The sequence below is a fragment of the Oryctolagus cuniculus genome, chromosome 11, assembly GCF_964237555.1.
Source record: "Oryctolagus cuniculus chromosome 11, mOryCun1.1, whole genome shotgun sequence".
Taxonomy (NCBI): Eukaryota; Metazoa; Chordata; class Mammalia; order Lagomorpha; family Leporidae; genus Oryctolagus; species Oryctolagus cuniculus.
Window position 1 is genome coordinate 50,519,221 of NC_091442.1, and position 20,455 is coordinate 50,539,675.

General features: G+C 36.8%; 1 pseudogene; it reads right to left on the reverse strand.

Moving 5' to 3' along the window:
• Positions 1-2,057: 2,057 nt before the first annotated feature.
• Positions 2,058-20,455, reverse strand: part of LOC127487782 (grancalcin pseudogene) — a 46,354-nt pseudogene continuing 27,956 nt past the window's right edge.

Here is a 20,455-nt window from a genome sequence, read left to right on the forward strand (position 1 = left end):
CTGACTGACCTCAAACGGTAGAGTTAGAAACATACCAGGGGATTCCAATTCAATCCCCTCAAGGTGGCATGTACCAATGCCATCTCACTAGTCCCAGTGATCAATGTCTGTTCACAATTGATCATAATGATAGGACTAAGAGCCAAAGGGAGCACACAAACAAGCTAGTGTCTGCAAATACTAGCTGATAGAATAAAAGAAGGGAGAACGATCCAACATGGGAAGTGAGATACACAGCAGACCCATAGAATGGCAGATGCCCTAAATAGCACTCTGGCCTCAGAATCAGCCCTTAAGGCATGTGGATCCGGCTGAAAAGCCCATGAGAGTATTTCAGGCATAGAAAGCCAAGACACTCTGGCAAAACAACAACAACAACAAAAACAAAACAAAACAAAACAACAACAACAACAACAACAACAACAACAACTAAATGAACGATCTCTGCGAGTGAGATCCCAGTGGAAAGAACAGGTCATCAGAGAAGGAGGTACCTTTCTCTGAAGGGAGGAGAGAACTTCCACTTTGACTATGACCTTGTCTAAATATGATCAGAGTCGGTGAACTCAAAAGGCTTCCATAGCCTTGGCAACTCATGACAAGAGCCTAGGGTGATTACTGAGGCCATAAACAAGAGTGTCAATTTGTAAAGTCAACAACAGGAGTCACTGTGCACTTACTCCTCATGTAGGATCTCTGTCCTTAATGTTCTGTACATTGTGATTTAATGCTATAACTAGTACTCAAATAGTATTTTTCCCTTTGTGTTTCTATGTGGGTGCAGACTGTTGAAATCTTTACTTAATATATGCTAAACTGATCTTCTGTATATAAAGAGAATTGAAAAGGAATCTTGATGTGAATGGAAGGGGGGAGGGGGAGGGAAAGGGGAGGGTTTCGGTGGAAGGGAAGTTATGGGGGGGGGAGCCATTTTAATCCATAAGCTGTACTTTGGAAATTTATATTCATTAAATAAAAGTTAAAAAAAGAGGGAATTATGTTCATCTTTTAAAATTTTTAAATAAAATATTGAGTATCATTTTATTTTTTAAGATCTGTTTTATTTTAAAGGCAGAGTTATAGAGAGGCTGAGGCAGAAAAAGGGAGAGAGAGTGTGAGAAAGAGAGTTCTTCCATCCATTGGTTTACTCCCCAGATGGCCACAATGGCCAGACCTACACCGATCTGAACCAGGAGCCTCCTCTGGGTCTCCCACTTGGATGCAGGGGCCCACTCTCCTGGGCCATCTTCCACTGCTTTCCCATGCAATAGAAGAGAATTGCCTCGGAAGTGGAGCAGCAAGGACTCAAACCAGCACCCATATGGGATGCCGGCACTGCAGGTGGCTGCTTTACCCAGTACACCAAAGCCTTGGTCACCAATTTTGTTCATCTTAAGAGCAAACAGGAAGCGTTTTATATACCTGAAACACAACAACAACAATAACAAAAAACCCAGACCACTTGTCACCAGTGCTCTTACTTTTTGTTGTGAATATCTTCACAAATCATTATTTTTAATTCATCCACTTATTTTTATCAAACCCAGAATATTTTATAGAAATTTTTGATCCTAAAACTTCTGTATTACTCTACAACAAATGAACCTTTTCATTATATCCATTTTTTGAAATCTTTGAAGACTTCTATTTGGAGATTTCAAAAAAAAAATTTTGCAACAAAAGAAATTTATTTCTAATTCCCTGTTTCTGGAAAGGTTTGAATCACTCTTTTTTTTTTTTTTTTGGACAAGCAGAGTGGACAGTGATAAAGAGAGACAGAGAGAGAAACGTCTTCCCTTGCCGTTGGTTCACCCTCCAATGGCCACCGTGGCCGGCTTGCTGCAGCCGGCGCACCGCGCTGATCTGATGGCAGGAGCCAGGTACTTATCCTGGTCTCCCATGGGGTGTAGGGCCCAAGCACTTGGGCCATCCTCCACTGCACTCCCGGGCCACAGCAGAGAGCTGGCCTGGAAGAGGGGCAACCAGGACAGAATCCGGCACCCCGACCGGGACTAGAACCCGGTGTGCCGGCGCCGCTAGGTGGAGGATTAGCCTAGTGAGCCGCAGCGCCGGCCCTTGAATCACTCTTTATACATATGCTCTCTGTCATGCACACACATGGTGAAATATATTCAGAAATTAATGTCTGAAGTAGAAAATCCCGCTACAAACACATGACATGCATGAGTTAATTTAAGGGCATATTTCACGGTTGATTAAATGGTTATTGAAACATTTCTGAATCAAAACTGGTTTGGTAATTGTCTTAAAATATGGATCTGTTTCCTCAGCACAATATGGACCCTTAAAAAAGCTCCAAGATCATGTTAACTATCTCTAAATGTGAGGATCATAATAAATTCAATTTCAAGAGTATATTGAAGCATGGAATAATATCTATGCAATTATCTATGCTATATTTGTATATAATATGTTGTTCTCACTCCATACATTGTGAGCCATCCAGTAAAAGAGATGAAATATTTTAGATAAGCATTGAAATATTTTCATTTAGCTGATTATCCCTAACTCAATTCCTAGATTTTGTAAATGTGTACCATGGATTTAAACAGATTTGATCTTATAGATCACTAATTGTTCTCTGTTTCCAATGTGGTTCTTATTAAAATGAAGAAGAAAAAAATGTGATACTGTGGATGATCTTTAATAGATGAAGTATAATCATTTAAATGATTTCTTTTGAAAACCCTCTAAACTTCAATATTAAGTGGTCTACATGGTGTATAAGAGCTCCCAAATAATATTTGTTATTTATTTGAATTTTAAAGTTAATTTTATGTCATATATTTATGTGAGTAATCTGGCAGTCCATCCCGGAACAATCACCAAATTTGCAATAATATGCTACTGACCTTAGACAAGTGAAATAGAGGGACGTTTGAGCATGGTCACCTATAACTTGGTCAGGGTGAAATATATGCAACAGGAAACCATTATACATGGTGAAAAAAGGCAGACCCTGAAAGAAAATACCATATTTTTTCTATTCTATGGGAGTGAAATTGACCACTTAAGATTCAATGATTGTTGACAGCCCTTGTGTCAATTGTTGAGGAAGTTTTTTTTTTTTTTTATTCATACTATTTGTTGAACTCTTTACTTAGTGAAGGAATAATCTTATGAGTATAAAGTTAACTGAAAGAAGATTTAAAAAAAATAAAATGGGAATAGGCGAGGGAGGAGGAAGAAGGGTGGGAGTTTTGGTGTGAGGATGGGTAGAGTGGAAAGTATCACTATGTTCCTGAATCTGTATATAGGAAATACATGAAAGTTGAATACCTTAAATATAATTTTTAAAAAGAATACATGTGTCCTTTTTCATCAAAGTAAACTCTTTATAATCTGAATGTATAGCTCAGTTCTCACTATAAGAAATGACAGCCTGAGGTTACTGGGGCTGAGAGTGAATCCCCTGAGCCATCTCAGGAGACAGAATGCATGGACAGCATGCACCCTCTTTACTCTGGCTTTCATGTTATACTCCAAAATATTTCCATGATCATTTATTGGTGAAGAAAATATCAAAATTAAATGGGCCAGGCATCAAAAGGCTGAAGAAATCTCTGGTCTTAGATAAGACATGCACATAAAACAGAAGCAGTGTAGTGGCAGAGAGAAGACATCTACACACACTCAAGCACTACTTTTTACACAAAGTATGTTTTAAAAAATTATTTACTCTGGGTTGGCACGGTGGTGCAATAGGTTAATCCTCCGAAGTGGAGCTGGCATCCCATTTGGGCACCAGTTCTAGTCCTGGCTGCTCCTTTTCCAATCCAGCTCTCTGCTATGGCCTAGGAAAGCAGTAGAAGATGGCCCAAGTCCTTGGGCCCTTGCACCTGTGTAGGAGACTGGATGAAGCTCCTGACTGCTGGCTTCAGATCGGCACAGCTCCAGCCATTGCAGCCATTTGGGGATTAAACCAACAGATAAAAGATCTTTCTCTCTGTCTCTCCCTTTCACTGTCTGTGACTCTCTCTCTCTCTCAAATAAATAAATAAAATTTTTAAAAAATTATTTGCTCAAGGGCAGAAAGACAGAGTGACACACTGTAGGGGCAGAATGAAGAAGAGAGGGAGGGGGAGAGAGACAGAGAGAGAGAGAGTTATCTTCCATCAACTGGTTTACTGATGTACTCATCAACATGCCCACAAATGCTGAGACTTGGTCTGGACAAAGATAGGACAGAGGGACTCCATATAGGTCTCAATGTGTATATCCACCTGTTAAGCTCATTATTGTATAATATTAAGAATATTGCATAACTATTGGGACAATGAGGTGAACAGTCCTAAAGCTTTCTGAAAAATTTCAAAACTTGACAGAAGAAAAATAAATATCACTAAAGCATAATGAATTAGTTCAGGTTTCTTGTGTCTTGCTAGAACAAATTTACTTGGAAAAAATATGTCAAATTGAGAAATATACTAGATTGAGGAAAACCAGATACAAAACTAATACAAGTAGATAAAAAATCACAATATACTTCTGCAAACCATTTCATTTATGGCCTTCCATACTTCATGAATTTCACCATTTCATGTCTAGAGACATTTATAGTGTTAGTGGTGGAGTAATATCTAAGACCTATGTCATCAAGCAGAAAATCTTCCTAACAGTTCACTGAGACCAATCCTGCTTCAGCCCAGGATCCACAAGCTCTTGGAGCTCACTCTGTGAATAAAACAGAAAGACACTCACCCAGCCAAGCCTCTGATGTGAATTCATTATGAAATGAATGCTCAAGATGTGGTTACAGGGAAGGAATGGCATCAGCTCATCTCCCTGCAGGCCCTTAACTGTCATTTCAACTTTAGAAGCATGACATCCATGGTCTTGGCATCATTGGAAATAGGAGCCACCTCAGGGAACAGTGAACTTTCCTGGTTTTTGGAAGAAAGTGGAGGAGAGCAGCTGAACCCCACACTTCTCAACTTTGAACTCATTTCTCCAAGGCAGGCCTATCTAGGCAGGTTGTTTGCTCTCAGTCTTGTCAACAGATACAAGTAAATCAGTAACCTCTGCTTCAGAACAAGTACAAGCACATCTGATTTTTCAATCTGCCTCCATTGCTCCAGGAGACTCCCAGTGGCAACCCCGGTTCTTCTTCTGTGGTGTTGGGTCTCAGTGAAACAATGAAGCACCTATAAATCAGAAAACTGGCCCCTCCACAAATCCCTGTGCCAGGGCTCCTGCATTGGTAGCAGAACACAGGCTGCATTTCCTCTACTTCCTTCTAGCCCGGGGTAACTGCATTTCAGCAGTACAATGGTCCATGGTCTGCATTGTCCTTCTCAAAGCAATTTATTTAGATGTGGACCCCAATTTCTGTGTTGATGTGTTTTGCCACCTATCCCTCAGTCTCCTCTACCAGTTTCACTAGTCTTTCTATTTCGCATGCACAGAAGTAGAGGAATTACAGTTTACCAACTGAAAAATTTCCTGTTTTTCTGATACCCACCAGACACCCCTTTGTTATGATTTGCTCAAAAGTGAATGTTTAACCTGATTAGAACTGCTAAGTCTGTGCTCCCATTTATGAGTCCAACACCCTTTGATTTTAAAGTGGTGACATATATCTTCTCAACATGCAGTTCCCCATCTGGACAAAAGCTCTCAGTCTCTTGAGTCCATTCTGGTGGACCTCTCATGTGTGCTTCTTGATCCACACTGGACCAGTTATCCAGCTGATCTTGTGAGGCCCGTCCTTACCACATACATCTGAATCAGGGAGGATGCACTTGTTCCAGAGATGGAGACTGCTCTGTAACCAACCAGCTGATTCTTCACAGCCAGGGTCACTGAGTAGAGCTACTGGCTCTCCTCCTTCATTTGCACCTGTTCACTCTAGTCCTTGCGTAGTTGTCTCTGAGCACAGGAAACCTAAGTCTGATATAATGAGAATTAAGCAGAGAATTTTAACTAGAATACAATTCAACTGATTAAGCTCTCCTTTATAGTTACTCTTTTCCTATCTGCTTAAGGACACTTTCCCTATCTAATGGCATCAAATTAACATATATTCTAAAAGACCATGAACTTAATCCCAGTATTCCGGATGGTTTGGAAAGACCAAACTATCTGATTCCCCAGCTGCTTCATTTCATGGTTTATATTAGTGGGAAGGAAAAATCAGGACCAGAAACAAGACTCTAATCCAGGAACATTGATAAGGGATGCCGATGTAACAACCAGCATCTTGCTACTAGGCCAAAGGCCTACACTTAAAATATATTAGCAATTTGGAAATACACAATATATTGTTTTTTATGACAGATTTATTTTTTTATTTTTTTATTCTTAACTTTTATTTAATGAATATAAATTTCCAAAGTACAGCTTATGGATTACAATGGCTTCCCCCCCATAACGTCCCTCCCACCCACAACCCTCCCCTTTCCCATTCCCTCTCCCTTTCCATTCATATCAAGATTCATTTTCAATTCTCTTTATATACAGAAGATCAGTTTAGCATACATTAAGTAAAGATTTCAACAGTTTGTTCCCACACAGAAACATAAATTGTTAACTATGATCACCTGGCATTGAAATTATTTTTTTTTGTCTTAGTGGAATTTTTTGGTCTTCAACCAACATTTGCTGTTTCCCAATTAATACCCCAAACCACCTGACAACTTCTGGTGGTCAACCTCCTATTCCCCTTTATTATTATTTCCAATAATGAAGGGACAAAAAACAACCATTTCAGGTGGTCTGAGGGAGTACTCACAGATTTTTTTTTTTTTTGCATTTCATAGAACTACTGCAAGCAAGAACTCTACTGCATGAAACTCTCCAGTAGCACTGATGCCCACATAGACCTGCCCACCTGCCAGATGATATTATTCCAGAGATCACAATAGGAAAGAAAATCTCAATAGGAATTAAAATTACCAACTAATTTAACTGTGAACAGTTGCTAATCACATTGGAAGGGGGTACTGGAATGAACAAAAATTTTGAGAAGTGATAAGAGGAATGAACATTGCTCAATCAGCAATGAGTTTTTAGTACATACAAAGGATATAAATTTAAACTTTCCACGGTACATATTATCAAGCATGCCATGCATTTTATCTATTTTTTAAGATTTATTTATTTATTTGAAAGGCATTGTTACAGATAGGCAGAGGCAGAGAGAGAGAGGGAGAGAGAGAGAGAGAGAGAGGTCTTCCATCTGATGGTTCACTTGCCGGATGGTCACAACAGCCAAAGCTGTGCTAATCTGATTTCAGGACCCAGGAGATTCCTCTGGGTCTTCCATGTGGGTGCAAGGGGCCCAAGGACTTGAGCCACTTTCTGTTGCTTTCCCAGGCCATAGCAGAGAGCTGGATCAGAAGTGGAGCAGCCAGGATTCGAACTGCTACCATATGCGATGCTGACAACACAGGTAGCATCTTTACCTGCTATGCCACAGTGACAGCCACATGTATCTATTTTCATGAATCATTTGTTTTCCTCTCCACATACTAAACTGAGAGCCCCATGACAACATAGTCTTGTGTCTGTTTTCTTTATTGCTCTGACCTGAGCATCTAGAATAGAATCTGGCACATAGTAGAAAGTGGCAATATGTGCCAATGAATGGAAGTATTTGGTTATCAGCTATGACAACAAACCTTTACTATGATTCAATATACAGTAGTCCCTCCCTACATGATTTGGATGTATTCTAGTTTCTGCATAAGCAATTTGTATATATATTTTTTAGTTTTCATAGCATCATCAAGTTATCTCCTTATGATGACTCCCCTTGCTGTGTTTCAACTTGATAGAAAAAAAGGGGAGTGACTTTGTGCCAAGGAGGCCAATCCTGTGGGGCTACCTAACTTTATAATATATGCTCTAGTAAGAACTCACTGTAAAGATAGGCAATAATCTTCCAAAGTAGGTGCTACCCATAAACCTAATGACTGAACACTAGGATCTACCTCTAAAAGATTTCACTATAGCACCATCAAGCCCTACAACAAAGTATCCACTACATGAACTGTCAGGTACATTCTCAAACCATAGGGTCACATGATCCAGCAATTCTGTCCTGGGTATATATCATAGGATACTGATATCAGTATATTTATATTTATTGTAGCATTATGCACAATACCCAAAACATAAACTTGAATGAATAAGAAAATGTGGTATGTCAACAAAATAATCTGCCATTTCCAGGGACATTGTAGTAATTGAAATGATCCAAATACAGACAGAAATATAATTTGCATTTTCTAATATGTAGGAGCTAAAATAGTCCATAATCAGGAGAATATTTGAATCCTTATTTTAAAGCCATTTTGTATGAAAGCAGAACAAGGAAAAGAATGGCAGGAGGGGGCTTACATGATGCATAAATATTAAAATGTATAAAATGTAAATAGATACTTTTTAAAAAAATACACATATACAAATATAAATGTAGGCAAGAAAATGAATTTAATGTAGAAAATAAATATAAATAATAGGTACAACTTTTAAAATGATGACATTCACCCCAGAAAGAGAAAATGCAGACAACTCAATTTTGAATAATTTCATGAGGCTACTTTATAATACATTTTACTTGCAATTTTATAGGAAGGTTTGGAAAGACTGAGCTTTCCTTATGTTATAACTATAAAGCGTGTTTTCTGAGGTCTGTGGCTACTCACACAGTATTCAAAATTTTCTATTTTATTTCTTAAATTTATTTAAAGGGAACAAATTTCATGTACTTGATATATCCAGTTTTTAAAGAATAATGATACTTCAAACCCTATCCCACTTCATGCCTCTCTACTCTAACTACCCCTCTTCCTTCCTGTCTCAAGTATCTTTCAGTTACTTTATTTTTATGAGATCAACCTCCACTAAAGATGAAATTCAACAAACAGTAGAGGTTGTTCAATTCAGAGAGTTCTAGCACCTTGGGTTCTTCCATAAGTAAACCAAAGTCTAATTTAAACAGTGAAACAAAACTTAAGCTTGACTATTAGCGCCTAAAAAGGGACCACTCAGTAAATCACATCTACTTAGGCCACAAACCAAACTGTATCTAACCAAATAATGCCTTTATTTTGCCTCCATATTCAGCCTGCTAAAGAAATTCTCTGAATGTCTTTTTTTTTTTATTTGACAGGTAGAACCATAGACAATGAGAGAGAGAGAGACAGAGAGAAAGGTCTTCCTTCCGTGCTAGTGCTACCCCGATCCGAATGCAGGAGCCACGTGTTTCCTCCTGGTCTCCCATGCGGGTGCAGGGGCCCAAGCACTTGGGCCATCTCCACAGTCTTCCCGTGCCACAGCAGAGAGCTGGACTGGAAGAGGAGCAACTGGGACTAGAACCCAGCGCCCACATGGGATGCTGGCGCTGCAGGCGGAGGATTAATCAAATGAGCCACAGCGCCAACCCTCAATGTCTTCTATTATTGAATGCTGCCTGACTCATGAATCCCCTAATACTTAAGTTAAAAAACTCTTCAAGTAACTCTCCTGAATATTTTTATTTTAACAACAGGGCCTGAGAAATTCTATTTCTCAAAACTACCCCATCAGTATTCAGTAAAAGGGATTCCCATATTCCAATCATACTCAGAGGAGGAGACTACACAGGATCTGACTATCAGCATACATTATCATTTGGATTGTGGGAGCTTTCTGCCTTGAGGACCTCGGGCCCAGTCCACATGGTGCCTCTTGGTCTTTCACCTTCCTGCCGTTCTGCTGGTTGAGCAGAGTAGGTCATAGAAGAGTCTGGAAAGTCTTTCCAACACCACCATAAAACAAAACATAATGGTGCCTTAGATACACACAACTAGTGACTGGAGACTATCAAATACACCCTACTAAACTCAAAGAAGACATTTGTGAAATAGCAATGGTGTTTTATGTCATCAGAATTATGATTTATGGCATTAGTTTATTCTGATATCCCAATAGTAGTTTATATTGCAATGGTCTGATTGACTTTACAGATAACTGCAACAACACAAAGATTGCTTTATTACATCATTGTGGTATGTAAGAAGCATCACATTATTGGTTTATGACATCACAATAGTGATTATAATGTCATGTTGATTGTGACACCACAATTACATTTGCATAACACTTCTTTATACCACAGCAATGGTGGATTTAAGGAATCACATGGTTTTGTGTCACCACAATAGATTTTGAGTTCATAATACTTTTTTGACATCACATTTTTATTATGACATCTCAATGTTGGCTTATATTATAATTTTTAAGGCATGACAATAGATTTATGATGTCATAATGGTATTATGAGCACACATTTTATTACATCACTTTGAATTAATTATGATATAATGGTGGTTGGTTTGATACATCCCAGTATGGGACTCTGACATCACTGTTGCTGATATCAACTGTAGCTTATGGCATGACAATAGATTATGACATCCAACTGGTAAATTTATGACATTGTAGATGTTTCTATGACATCAAAATTGATAATGATTTATGACATGAAATTGTGGGTTAGACACCAAATTGTCACAATGGTAGGTTTATGGCAACACAATTTTATTGCATAACATTGCTATTGTTTTTGACACCACAAATAACTGTAAAAGTTACAATTGTGCTTTATGACTTCAAAATTGTGCTTTGTGACAAGACACTTGATTATGATATCACAATGCCAGGTTTATGGATCGCAATGGCTTTATGACATACATTGTATTGTGGCATCACAATATTCTTTTATGACATCACAAGGCATAATTTATGACATCATGATTTATTATAAGACCACAATGGAAATTTTATGATATCACAATGAATAACACCTAATTGATTATGGTGTTACAATAGTATTTTAATTGGGTCACAATTGTTGTTCGGACTCAAAATTCATTTTAAAATAGCAATTGTGAGGGCCAGTGCTGTGGCACAGCAGGTTAACGCCCTGGCCTGAAACACTGGCATCCCATATGGAAGTCGGTTCTAGTCCTGGCTGTTCCTCTTCCAATCCAGCTCTCTGCTATGGCCTGGGAAAGTAGTAAAGGATGGCCTAAGTCCTTGGACTCCTGCACCCATGGGGGAGACCCGGAAGAAGCTCCTGGCTCCTGGCGTGGGATCAGCACAGCTCCAGTTGTCATGGCCAGTTGGGGGTGAACCAGTGGATGGAAGACCTCTCTTTCTGTCTCTACCTCTCTCTATAACTCTGTCTTTCAAATAAATAAAATAAATCTTTAAAAAATAGCAATTGTTGGTTTATGATATCACAATTCTCAGTTTATGATGTCAGTGGTAGGTTTATTGTGTCACAATTGTTTTGTGTGTTCACAATAAACAGTTGGTTTATTATATGTCAATGTTTTATTTATTGCATATACATATTAGTTTATGACATCAAAATGGTTTTTATGACTTCACAACTGATCATGGTATCACATGGTTTTTCTGTCATCACAATTTACTATAAAGATGATTAACTCATCAAAATTGATTTTGATGTACATATTTTTTACTTCACATTTGATTATGATGTGACAATTATTGGTTTTTGACAATGATGCTATGGCATCTCAACATTTGTTGTGTCCTGCGAGACTCACCAAAATGCAAAGAACCAAGGGACTTTATTTATAGGACCAGCATGCTGGGGCCTGGCTCCTGGTGCATCACAGTGCTGGGAGACCAAGACCCCCTTTCCTTTGTTCTCAGGGTTGTATAGCCTCTGGACAAACAAATATTATGTTTGCATTCCTTCTTTCCCCTGGCCGTGCTGAGCCAAGGACAGCCCACCTCATTGGTTGCCCCCACCTGGCCCTGCTGGACCAAAGACTGCTTGGTATCAGGTTTCATCTTTATAGAAGCGTCCCTGGTCTAGCCGGTTCTTTTGTCATGTGAGAAGCCTGTCATGGCATGGCTCTGGGATCTCACTCATTAGTTTATGGCAACAACATTCTATGATTTTGCAATTCATTAAGGCATCACAATGGTATTATGATACCACAATTGACTTTGATATTACAATGCTGGTTATGATATCAAAACTGATTATGAAGCCAAAATGGTTTTTATGACAACACAATATTGTTATGACATCATCAAGGTAGTTTGATATTATCAGAATGACTGTTTAACACAAACCAATTGATTTTAACATAAAAATTTTTATGATAATCCAATGGTGTTTAATGACATCAATATTGATCATGATTTCACAATGATTGCTTGGTTTATAACATCACAATAGATTGTGATATCACAATAGTAGTTATATGGCAGCACAGTTGATATGCCACAATAGTTGTTTTATGATATGATAATGTTGGTTTATCACATAACAATTGATTATGACTACACAATGTTATTTTTATAGCAATACTATCATGGTTTATAACATTCATATTGATTGTATTGGCAAAATTATGGCCATTGCAACTCAATTCACAATAGCTAAGATATGGAATCAACCCAGATGCCATCAACTAAAGACTGGAAAATAAATTATTTTATATATATATGTATATATATTATAGAATACTGCATAATAATTAAAAAAAGAAATCATGTAATTTGCAACAAAATGGATGGAGCTGGAAACCATTATACTTAGTGAAATTAGCCAGTTGCAAAGGACAAATACCATATGTTCTCCCTGATCTTTGATAACTAATAGAGTACCTAAAAGGTAATCTAGAGATGTGAAATTGCCACTTTTAGATGCAATGTTTTTGAACAGCCCTTCTCTCAACCGCTAAGAAAGAGTTTTTTTAATACTATTTGTTGAATGCTTTACATAGTGTAGCATTAATCTTATGTGTATAAAGTTAATTGAAAATAAATCTTTCTAAAAAATAATAATGGGAATAGAAGAGAGAAAAGGAAAAAGTGAGGGAGTGTGGGTGCAAGGGAGGGTACAGTTGGAAGAATCACATTATAGTGTTTTATGACAACACAATGGTTATTTATGACATCCAAATCAATTATGATGTTTTATCACAATCTGATCGTAGTTTGTTCACAATTTGAATATGGCAGCACAAAGATAGGTTTGTGATATCAGAAGAGTGGTTTATCACAAGCTACTAGACTGATAATACAATTTTTAAAAATATTTATTTAATGTTTTGAAAGGCAAACTTAGGGAGGGTGATTGAGTGATATTCTATCCACTGGTTCATTCCTTAAATGGCCTTAATGGCCAAATCTGGGCCAATCCAACCCTAGGAACCAAGAGCTTTATCCAGGTCTCCCGCAAGGGAATGGGAACCAAGAACTTGGACTGTCCTCTGCTGCTTTCTCAAGCTCATTATCAGGGATATAGACTGGAAGTAGGACAGCCATGTCTTGACTTGAACCAGTGCCCATATGGGATGTTGGCATTGCACATGGCAGCTTAACCCATTATATCTCAATGCCAGTCTCCACCATTTTTTCTATGACAATGTAAAGAAAGTATATTCCATCAATATTTGTTAGTGTGGCACAACTTTTATAACATCACAACTGATTATGATATCACAAGGATGGTTTTAATGATAACAGAATGGTGTTTTACCACTTAACAACTGATTTCAATCTCACATTGCTTTTTTGAAGAAATAATAGCTGTTTATTACATCAAATTTTACTATGATGGCATAATATTTGATGATTTAACAAAAAATTTCTATGAAACTGATTGATTATGACAGCATCATGTTATGATAATGACATATTAAGGGTATGCTTCTGATATCAGAATGGTGTAATATCACAATTGTATTATGGTAATATAGAGTTTATGACATATAAAATGATTATGATGGCACAATGTCTGTAGGAGACATCACAACCTAATTGGTTGACATCAGAAACACTTGTAGTATCAGAATTGATTACGGTAGCAGAATGTTAGGTTGATATCAGAATGGTAGATTATAACATAAAAATTGTTAATGATTTCACAGTGTGTCTTATGACAATATCATGATGTTTTATGATACCAAGTTGTTTATGAAAGAATAATGGTAGGTTTATGATATCACAATTTGTTATGACAGTACACTGGTACATTTATGATATCAGAATTGTAATTGATTGTGTATCAACTGGTTATGACAACACAATGTTTGTTATGTCAATACAATGGCATTTTGTGATTTAAAAACCAATTATGGTGCCATGAAATTTGTATTATCACATCACAAATTATTAGGACTTCACAATGGTAGATTTCTGTTATCAGAATGATTATTCATCAGAAACCAATCAGTTATGAGACTTAACACAACAAACATATCGCAACATTACAATGTGTTAAATGATAATACAATTGTGTAGCAAAATGTTTGTTTTATAACATTACCATTTTTATGATGGCACAGAGGTTGGTTAATGACATAACAATGGAGTGATATCACAATTGTATTTTATTCAGAAGGATGGTTTACCAAATAGCAATTGATTATAATATCAAAATTTCTTGTGACAATACAATGGTGGTTTATGATATCAAAATTGATTATGATAGCATAATGTTTTGGCTTATTACATAAAAAATCATTTATGGCAGCACAACAGTAGTCTTATGAGATTAGAATTGATTATGTTGGCAAAATGGAAGGCTTATGGTATCTGAATGGTGGTTCACCATTTGAAAATTTTTTATGACATCACAGTGTACTTTATGACAATATGATGATGGTTTATGACATTAAATTTGTTATGATAAAACAATGGCAGGTTTGTGATATTTCAATTGATTATGACACCACACTGGTCATTTATGACACCAGAATGATATTTTATCACATAAAGATTGTTTTTTTAAAAAAGATTGATTTATATGTTAAAGTCAACAACAGGAGTCACTGTGCACTTACTCCTCATGCAGGATCTCTGTCCTTAATGTGCTGTACATTGTGATTTAATGCTATAACTAGTACTCAAACAGTATTTTTCCCTTTGTGTTTCTATGTGGGTGCAGACTGTTGAAATCTTTACTTAATATATGCTAAACTGATCTTCTGTATATAAAGAGAATTGAAAAGGAATCTTGATGTGAATGGAAGGGGAGAGGGAGCGGGAAATGGGAGGGTTGCGTGTGGGAGGGAAGTTGTGTAGGGGAGAAGCCACTGTAATCCATAGCTGTACTTTGGAAATTTATATTCATTAAATAAAATTTAAAAAAAATGAAAGGCAGAGTTATAAAGAGGCAGAAACAGAGAGAGATAGAGATAGAGATAGAGATGGAGATGGAGGTGGAGGTGGAGGTGGAGGTGGAGAGGGAGAGGGAGAGGGAGAGGGAGAGGGAGAGGGAGAGGGAGAGGGAGAGGGAGAGGGAGAGGGAGAGGGAGAGGGAGAGGGAGAGGGAGAGGGAGAGGGAGAGGGAGAGAGAGAGTTCCATCCGCTGGTCCACTCCCCAGATGGCCACAATAGCCAGAGCTGTGCCAATCCATAGCTGGGGAGCTAGGAGCTTCTTCCAGGTCTCCCACACACATGCGGGAAACCAAGCACTTGGGCCATCTTCTACTGCTTTCCCAGTCCATAACAGAGAGCTAGATTAGAAGAGGAGCAGTTGGGACTTGAACAAGCACCCATATGGGATGCCAGCACTGCAGGCGGTGGCTTTACCTTCTATATAACATTTTTTATGACAAAACAAAGTTAGTTTTTGACATCAAAATTGATTATGACATTCCAAGGATAGGTTTATAACATTAAAATTTATGATGATATCTTAATGATTGATATATGATATATGAATTAGTTTAGACATCATAGTTATAGCATTACAGTATCTGTATGGCAGTTTATAACAAACCATAGATTATATCATTATGTTTTTATCACAATACACAATAACGATTGTGCAACAGTTTGTGTATGACATCAAAATTGATAACGATATCACAATGGTATGTTTATGATATCAAAAATGTGGTTTAAGAGAAAATAATAGATTAGGATATCTCAATGCTATGGCATTAAATGTTGGTTTATGACATCAAAACTGATTATGATGGTATAATAATAGTTTCATGTAATCATAACTAATTATTGTGGCATACCTGTAAGTTTATTATATCACACTGGTGGCATATCACATAATAATTGTTTAGGACATCACAATTTTGAAATATTTTATGGTGGTTTATGTCATTACAATTGGTCAAGATGGCATAATAGATGATTTATGACTACACATTTGATATATCACAATAATAGGTTTGTGATACTAGAATGGAATCTATGTATGACAGTACAATGTTGTATTATGACATCATAATTGATTATGATAGCACAATTTTTGGTTTATCATATCACAATTGATTATAACATCAGAATAGTAAGTTTATATTAGAAAGGGGGTTTAACACAATCTAATTTATTATATATCTTGTTGTGTTAAATATCAATACAAATAGAGTTTTATGACATAAAAATTGATTGTGAAGCCACAATGATTTATGACTGTTATATTTTTCACTATTTTTGGATGGCACAATGGTAGGTTAATGACATAAAAATTGCTTATGACATCACAATGATGGATTTAAAATATCAGAATGGTGGTTTATCACAATCTAATAGATTATATTAACACAATGCTTTTTATGACTACACAATCATGGCATATGACATCAAAAATGTTTATGATGGCCCAATCATTGGTTTATGACATCACAACTGATAGCAATATTATCAAAGTATGCTTATGATATCAATAGGGTGGTTTATTACGAACCAATTGTTTGATACCATAATGTTGTTATGGCAATACAAAAGTGGATTATGTCATCAACATTGATCATAGCAGCACAATATTTGTAGTATGACATCAGACATGTGACTTAATGCTAACCTATTAGTTTCTACATCATGCTGTATTAAATGGAATTACAATGTTGATTTATGTCATCAAAATTCATTATGAAACTACAATGCTTGGATTATCACATTACAATTTTAATGATAGCACAATGGTAAATTGATTACACAATTTATTATGACCTGACCATGGAAGTATGATATGTTTATCACAAATATATGATGGTTTATCATAAATCTATACTATTGCAAATACTACCACAAATCAATACTATAATAGCACAATGATTTTATAACAATAAAATGATGATATATGACATCAAAATTGATTTTGATGGCAAAGTATTGGATTCATGACCTCAGAGGGATATTGACATAATAAAGTTATGTTCACAATATGAGGAAGGCTTATGACATCCTATGTTTTTGTGACAATACGATGGTTGGTGTATGACATTATCATTTCTAATGATGATATAATGATTGGTTTATGACATTACAAGGCAGTGTATCAGAATTGTGGGGAGCAGCTCGGACTAGACTAAGTTACTGGAATTAAGACTTATTCTATGCATCTGCTCTCCTCTGTGGGGAGCAGCTCGGACTAGACTAAGTTACTGGAATTAAGACTTATTCTATGCATCTGCTCTCCCACAATATGGCGCTGGGAGAGAAGTAAACAGCTTCCGCACAGCTGCCTCCAGTTCAACCAATAAACTGTAGGACCTGCTCCTGATTGGAGAGCAGCGTACTCGGCGTGTGGGCAGCCGAGTTGGGATTGGCGGAGGAGGACTATAAAGGAGGAGAGAGACGGCATGCACCAGGAACATCTATGGGGAACATCTAAGGGAACCCGTGCAGCCCCCGAGAGAGCCGGCCGGCGGTGTGCCGCTCCCCTGCGGAAGTGGGGAATGTGGCCAGGGGGAACTGCCCTTCCACGGAGGTGGAAGGGATAGTAGCCAACCCGGGAAGAACCAGCAGCAAACCCGGGGAGGGCCGAGCAGACGAAAGAACAGCGCAGGGTCCTGTGTCGTTCCTCCACGAAGACGGGGAGCGACATAATGGTGCCGTGACTCGGATATGAAGCCTAGGCAGGGCTTAGTGTTGCTCCTCCATGAAGAGGGGGAGCGACAAGAATTGTATCTTTTTGATATCAGAATGGTGAAATGATCACATTGCTTTAACAACCACACAAAGGTGGATGATGATATCAAAATTGATTTTGATGTCACAATGGTTGATTTCTGACATCATAATTGTGGGTTTGTGGCATAACAATGGTAGTCTGTGGTGTCAAAGTTGAATATTACATCACAATATTGATTTGTGACCTCAGAATTATGATATCACAATAATATTTTATAACACACACTTGGATGTAACTTCACAATTGGTTTTGCCAGTTAAATGGTAGATTTAAGACATCACAGTGATTATTTGGGTATCATAATTGCTTTCATGACATAATGATGTAAGATTCATGACACACAGTTACATCATCACAGCGGTGTTTTATGTCATCACAATTGATTAACAATACAATGCCAGATTTGGAAATTAACAATGATAACCTTTGGCATCACAATGGATTTTTATCACTTACATTGAATGTGATATCACAATTTCTTTTAAGAAATAATAATTCATTATGACATCACAATGGATGCTTTAGACATCAAAGTTGATTGTGAAAACATGACAGTGGCTTTATAACATCACATTCATGGCCAGTGTCATCACAATAGGTTTAGGATGTCACAATTGACACAGAAATGACACAGTAGTGTTTTAGGACATAATGATTGACAACTCAGCAGTCATTTTCTGACATCACAGTGATAAAGTGCTGGTATCACAATGTAAGTTAATATCATCACAATTCATAATGTCAATATTATGTTTGGTTTATAATAACTGATGTGTATTTATGACCTAACAGTTGATTTTACAACAAAATGTATGACTTCAAAATTCATTACAAAATCACCATAGTTTAATGACATCACAATTGATGGCACCAAAATGGTTGTTTATAACATTGCTATTGATCATTGCAACACAAAGTTTGGTAAATGATATTCCAATAGATTGTTGATTTAAAAATTGATTAGGAAAAATTGTTCTCATAACACAACAAAAGGGTTAGCTTCTGACATATAAATTTTTGTCTATGACATCAGAATATATTTTGTGACATCACAATTTATTGGCATCACAATGTATTATGCCATAAATAGTGCCTGAAGATATCCCCAGCGATTATGAACAGATAATATTTGGTTTACAACATCAAAGTTGAAGGCTTGTGACAATTCAATGGTGTCATTTCTTGATATTAAGAAAAGAGTTGTCATGAATTTACCGTGTTCAAATGAAGTTAAAGTAGAAAGCCACACTTTTGTCCATTCTGTTTTTCACCCAATTCCTCTCTAGTTACTTTGTCTTCTTTCATGAGCTTTTGCAAAGGCATAATTTAAACTATTCTATAGTCACAGGTTTAATTCATGATTAGTCATGATATTCAACAGTGAATAGTAAGAAGGCCACAGTTCCAAAATAGAATGGATAAGGACTAAAAAGGACAATATCACATAATGTCCATCTCATTTATGCTCATTTTTTGTATTCTATACTAGCTTCAAAAATGAGAGAAAAGATATGATATTTGTCTTTGGGGGACTGCTAAATTCTCTAAGTGTAATGGTTTCCAGTTGCACCTGTATCCATTTTGTCGCAAAAAAAAAAAAAAGGATTTCATTATTTTTGTGGATGAGTAATATTTATAGTGTGTATATATATATATAGATATAAAATGTATAGATATGTACCATATTTTCTTTATCCATTCATCATTTGGTAGACATCAGCATTGATTCCATATCTTAGATATTGTTAATTCAGCTGTCATAAATATGGGGGTAAAAGCACATCTTTAATATGTCATTTTCATTTTGTTTGGGTAAATTACAAGGACTGGGATGGCTTGGTCATATGGAAGGCCAATTTTCAGATTTCTGAGTAATCTCCATACTGTGTTCCATAATGGTTGAACTAATTAACATTCCCACCAACTGTCAATTAGGGTACAGTTTTGCCAACATCCTCTCCAGAATTTATTGTTTCTTTTTTTTTTAATTTCTGTATGATAACCATTACAACTGGAGTGAGGTGATACATCTGTGTGCTTTTATTTGCATTTCTCTGATAGCAAATTATCTTGGGAATCTTGTCACGTGTCTGTTGGCCATTTGAATTTCAACCTTTGAAAAATTCATTTTCATATCCTCTGCCCAGTTATTAACTGGATTGTTTGGGTTTTTTGTTGCTTTTGAATTTCTTGACCTCTTAATATATCCTGGTTATTAATCGTTTATCAGTTGCATAGATTGCAAATGCTTTCTCCCATTCTGTGGGCTGTCTCTTCACTTTCTTGAGCATTGTCTTTTTAGTTCAGAACATTCTTCGATTGGTATAATCCCATTTTCTCTGCTTTTGCTTTTAGTGCCTGAGCTTCTGGGGTCATTTCTAAGAATTCTTTATCGTGACAATGTCTTACAGAGCTTTCTCAATGCTTTCCTTTAGCAATTTGAAGGCATTGAGTCATTAATTTAGATACTTGATCCATTTTCATTGATTTTGTGTGGCAGGGGTCTTGTTTCATAATTCT